General features: G+C 41.0%; 3 non-coding genes across 3 annotated transcripts; 1 reads left to right on the plus strand and 2 right to left on the minus strand.

Moving 5' to 3' along the window:
* Positions 1-399: 399 nt before the first annotated feature.
* Positions 400-471, minus strand: Trnap-ugg (transfer RNA proline (anticodon UGG)). Its single transcript has one exon. It is a non-coding gene; the product is annotated as a tRNA-Pro (tRNA).
* Positions 472-4,108: 3,637 nt separating this feature from the next.
* Trnap-ugg (transfer RNA proline (anticodon UGG)) lies at positions 4,109-4,180 on the minus strand. The gene has a single exon. It is a non-coding gene; the product is annotated as a tRNA-Pro (tRNA).
* A 630-nt stretch (positions 4,181-4,810) lies between these two features.
* On the plus strand, positions 4,811-4,882 carry Trnap-agg (transfer RNA proline (anticodon AGG)). The gene has a single exon. It is a non-coding gene; the product is annotated as a tRNA-Pro (tRNA).
* Positions 4,883-5,798: the final 916 nt, after the last annotated feature.

Here is a 5,798-nt window from a genome sequence, read left to right on the forward strand (position 1 = left end):
ATATATATGTATCAATAGGCGTGATTGTGTGGTAAGAAGCTTCCATCGCAACCAGGTTCAGTCCCACTGCGTGGGCAAGTGTCTTCTACTGTAGCCTCGGGCCGACCAAAGTCTTGTGAGTGGATTTGGTAGACGGAAACTGAAAGCAGCGTGTAGAATATGTATAAATGTGTGCGTATGTGTGTGTGTCATTGTGTCTGTGTTTGTCCCACCATCACAGCTTGAAAACTAGTGTTGGTGTGTTTGCGTCCGATAGAATATATACTAGGTCCAAGAAATAAATCCTGGAGTAGATTTGCTAGACTAAAACCCTCCAGGGCGGTGCTCCAGCATGGCCACAGTCAAACGACTGAAACAACTAAAAGAATTTCTTATGCGACAAAAAGAAGTGCTGCACTCGGGCTCGTCCGGGATTCGAACCCGGGACCTCTCGCACCCAAAGCGAGAATCATACCCCTAGACCAACGAGCCAAACCGTACAATACTTAATAAAAACACCTTTCTTTAAATATACGAATAATTATGGTTTGCTTGGCGCTAACTCACATTCCGACTGACTGATGTCCTCGAAATACTATTGCAAACATTTTTTTGTTTGTCGCTGTTGTTTTTTGTTTGTTTATTTTTCCCTTTGTTTATTTTAGTTATTTATTTATTTATTTATTTATTTATTTATTTATTTATGCGTACTACGTCTCCAAATCTGTGTAGTTCAATTGAAATACTTCAGCACTCACCAAGTCAACTCCCAGATCCATTGTCAACGTGTCTACCAAGCAATTCTCCACAAGATCATTTAATTAAAAGACAGAAATTACAGCAACAGCCATTGACCGACGGCATAAATACTTCGCTCTAAGCACACAATGACGGTACTATTCAAGAAGAGTGGTCCCAGTGCGCGCACTCACGCATCCGCGCTAGCTAGTCGTGACTAGTCGATCCTACAACGACTATCTAGCGCGAATGTGCGTATGCGCAAGACACGTATGAGGGGTTTTTTTTTTAACAAAGTAAATAAAACACAAAGTAAATATTTTTTTTTCTTTTGTTGAATCTTCCCCATCTTACTCTTAAAACGTCGTTTTACGTTCTTCCAGGGTGTATTTTGGTGTCACATCTATTTCAGTAATCCCATTGTACACACTCCAACAATCAGAATATATAGTCGTCCCTGGTTTGATACATTCTTTAATAAGTGGTAGAGGAGTTTCAGAAGAACAGTCTAAAGACTAAAAACCTATTTTTATCCCCCTCTATCCCATCCTCCGTTATATTTGCACATCATAGATTCATCTATTTCTACGATGTGCCCAAATCCACCAATTTGGTAGGGGTTACGCAAAAGATAATTACTTGTACTGATACCATTGAACAACAGTAGATTCTGAAAGACCGACTTTTTAATGGACTCTTTACCAAAAACAGGTTGTGTATAATTTATTTACTTTGTTTGAAAAAATTATTTACTTTGTTTAGAAAAAAACCCTCATTCATGTTTTGCGCATGACGCGCACTCGCATTAGGTAGTCGTAGGATCGACTAGTCACGACTCGCTAGTACGGATGCGCGAATGCGTGCACCGGAACTACTCTTCTTGAATCGTACCCGAGAGGTCCCGGACGAGCCCCGTTTCCTTCTATTTCTGACATCTTATTTTCATGTTTTTTTGACCCCGCATGTTTATGTATGTCTCCTCTGTGTTTGGACCTTGTGCCTCGAATAAAATTCATTTCTGACATCTTATTTCTATTTATTTGTTTGTTTTCATTTTTATTTATTCATTTATTGCTAATTCACAAATGATCTCTCTGCTAATCTCCATAAGAAGTATCTTGGAGTTTCTTTATACGGGTAAACCGGATAATCTGTAGTTAAATCTTTACTCCTTATAATTTAGTCTTGTCGTTAATTGTAAGTGGCTTGTTGGTCTACGGGTATGATTTTCGCTTAGGGTACGAGAGGTCCCGGACGAGCCCAACTTTTTTTCCTTTTGATATTTACAAAATGCTAAGCGGTATCTGTACGTTCTGCGTTCAAATTCCACCAATGTCATTCTTTAAAGATTGAATATAGTAAGAAACAGTTGAACACTGGGGCCGATATGAGTCGATGTAATCGACTAACCCTACTCCCGAAATTGCTGGCTTTGTGCCAAAATTAGAGTATGTGTTTATTTCTCAAATTTCCAAATTTATATGTTTTAATTTTTAAAACTTAGTTTCCTATTTCTTCATTTACGCAATACAAGCTTGGTTTACTATCTTCCGCTAACTGCTTTAGATGCCAATGTAGTCACGAACAGATACACTAGCCCTCTGGCCACTCCGCCCCTTGACCCAACAGAACGTGGATGATGTAACAACTGATGGAGAAGTGCAGCAGCCGTCAAATAGTCCTTGTTAGCGCAAAGCTCTCTAGAATCGTCATCGGCGGCGATTTATCGGTTTCTTCTTGACCACGTCTGCCCCACCCGCGTCCGTGTTTATGCCTCTGATGACTAATGAGGTCGATTCTGGCATGGAAGCGTCTGTTGCAAAGTTCACAGGGGACCCATGGTGGAGGATTCGGTTGTTGCAGCCTCCATTTTCTTTCTGATCGTTTCTCTTCCTCTTTCCTCTGTCGTTCAGCTTCAGAATGATCTGTCACGGTGGAGACTGAATGATGCCACCCGGGCCTGTCCTGAGCTTAAGTGTCCCAGGCTTTGAGATCGATTCCAGTCAGTTTTAGGCTCTACACTGGAGTAGAGCGAAATAAATTGCCTTATTCAACGATACAACACGCCGTCCCTCCTCAACTGGCCATCATGCCCAATAAACAATTATGACTTTACAGTTGCAATTGTCAATAGAACAGACGTAGCCTTCATTCTAAAGAGGAAGATCGAAGGTGATAACACCAGGCGTAGCCAAAAATGTTATAAAATATTTGAGGTATTCAATGGAAGCAGAACTTTATTAAAAAAATTCTATAAATATAAATAACGAGCTCAGTTCATAGACGCAGGAGTGGCTGTGTGGTAAGTGGCTTACCGGGTTTAGTCCCACTGCGTGGCGCCTTGGGCAAGTGTCTTCTGCTATAGCCTCGGGCCGACCAAAGCCTTGTGAGTGGATTTGGTAGACGGAAATTGAAAGAAGCCCGTCGTATATATGTATATATATGTATGTATGTGTGTGTATGTATTTGTTTGCATGTGTTTGTGTGTCTGTGTCTGTCCCTCCAACATCGCTTGACAACCGATGCTGGTGTGTTTACGTCCCCGTAACCTAGCGGTTCGGCAAACAGAGGCCGATAGAATAAGTACTAGGCTTCCAAAGAATAAGTCCTGGGGTCGATTTGTTCGACTAAAGGCAGTGCTCCAGCATGGCCGCAGTCAAATGACTGAAACAAGTAAAAAGAGTAAGTAAAGAGAGTAAGAAAAGAGAGTATATGTGTGTGACTGAACTGCTGGAGGTGGGGGACCTCTTTACAAACATGACGCGAAGCCGCAACAGCGACGGAATGCTTACCTGCTTCTCACAGTCAGTTCTGGAGTGAATTCGCTTCGCCTACTTCGGAAGTTTTTTGCGGCTTTTAACCTAATATTTCTAGAGAGGGGTTTTTCCCGGATGAAAATCGCAGCTTCTGGCGTTTCAGCTGTATTCATACATCATGTTTGTTGCCTTGCTAGAGCTTTTAGTATCAACTATGCTTTGTTAATGATGTGTAATAAGACCAGAACGCGTTCGGCGTTGTTGCTGTGCTCTTAAAGATCAGAAACTCTGCACAACATAAAGACATTCGATTAAGTTTCATTAATGGAAATGTTAGGATTGCTTCTTATGCTTTCTTTTCTTTTCTCTTTAATTTTGTTTCGAGATTTTACAGTATTTATATTTTTGTTCATTCAGTTCAATCAGTCATTGAACCACGACCATACTGGAGCGCAGCCTTCATTATTACTCTCATTTAAATAAATACGAAGTCCTTGCATATTCTGTATGTTCGCACCATCTTGAAACAGAAATATTGTTCTTTTTTTAAAAAAATCAGTAAAAGAACACGATGAGTATTCCAACAGGTTCACGCAATAACAAAAAAAAAAAAAATTATAGAAAAACAGATACTGGGGCTCGTCCGGGATTCGAACCCGGGACCTCTCGCACCCAAAGCGAGAATCATACCCCTAGACCAACGAGCCAATCAATCCGATACAGAATCCGGTCTAAAACTTCTTTAAATATACAAGTAATCTTTTCTACTAAAGACACAATGCCTGAAATTTGAGGGGAGGGGACTAGTCGATTACATCGACCCCAGTGTTTTACTGGTACTTAATTTATCGACCCCGAAAGGGTGATGGAAGCTCCGGCACCCATGACAAACGATCCTCGTTTTCTACGCTCAACACGGGTGCTTTTATGCCCCAAGGATCTCTCGAGGCTAACAACGCAGTATTCGGCCTTCTAACAAGACATCCAAGTTAAGTTAGATATAAAGATTACTTTTTCGTATTAACTCCGCTTTTCTACTCTCAGATCCACAGTTCACGTGTCCATCAAACAATCTACAAATTCACTACGATATCATTTAATTAAAAGAAGGAAATTACCGTAATTACGATTAGGCGACGACATAATGCTTTGGTCTGGGTGCACAATAATCTGGCCCCTTTACATTGCGTTTTAGCGATAGAGCTGTGTGTATGCATGTATATTTGTGTGTATGTGAGTATCAATATGTGTGTGTGTGCGTACAATGTGTGTATGATTGTGTAATTTGAAGTTATATGTTTACTATTTGTAATTTGGTTTCACGCTACGAAACAGCTGGCTCGTTGGTCTAGGGGTATGATTCTCGCTTAGGGTGCGAGAGATCCCGGGTTCGAATCCCGGACGAGCCCCAGTATCTGTTTTTCTATCATTTTGTTTTGTTTTTTTTGTTATTGCGTGAACCCAAATCCTTTTTTTACTAGTTTTGATATTCATTTTATTAAATTCATATTATATCATGTTTTGATTTTGAAAATATATTATCTCATTCCTTTATTTATGCATTGCAAGTAAATATACCTTCGTATCATGTTGCTATATGCTACTCATTGCTTTAGATCTTAGGTTTTCAAAGTGGTCGCTACCCACCCACCCCTGTAGGAGTTGAGATAAAAATAGGGGTGGGGTCGCTGAGGGTATTATGCAGCCACACATACATACATACGAAAGTACGTACGTACGTACGTACATATGTACATACACACATATGCCTACTTACATAACATACATACATGCACAGATATGTGCATACATATGCCATTGTTTTAACCTTTTTACCTCTTACTTATTTCAGTCATTGGACTTCAGCCATGATGGGACACCGATTTGAAAGTTTTAGTGGAGTTGATCGCCCCGAGAAATCGTCTTGTGTAGATGACAAATGCTCATAATTTATGTGTGTGTGTGTGTGTAACCCCAGATAGATCTTCCACCAGCTGATTGTTGGCACTCCGTCGCTTACGACGTCGAGGGTTCCAGTTGATCCGATCAACGGAACAGCCTGCTCGTGAAATTAACGTGCAAGTGGCTGAGCACTCCACAGACACGTGTACCCTTAACGTAGTTCTTGGGGATATTCAGCGTGACACAGTGTGACAAGGCTGGCCCTTTGAATTACAGGTACAACAGAAACAGGAAGAAAGAGTGAGAGAAAGTTATGGTGGAAGAGTACAGTAGGGTTCGCCACCATCCCCTGCCGGAGCCTCGTGGAGCTTTAGGTGTTTTCGCTCAATAAACACTCACAACGCCCGGTCTGGAAATCGAAAC

The sequence above is a fragment of the Octopus bimaculoides genome, chromosome 1, assembly GCF_001194135.2.
Source record: "Octopus bimaculoides isolate UCB-OBI-ISO-001 chromosome 1, ASM119413v2, whole genome shotgun sequence".
Classification (NCBI taxonomy): domain Eukaryota; kingdom Metazoa; phylum Mollusca; class Cephalopoda; order Octopoda; family Octopodidae; genus Octopus; species Octopus bimaculoides.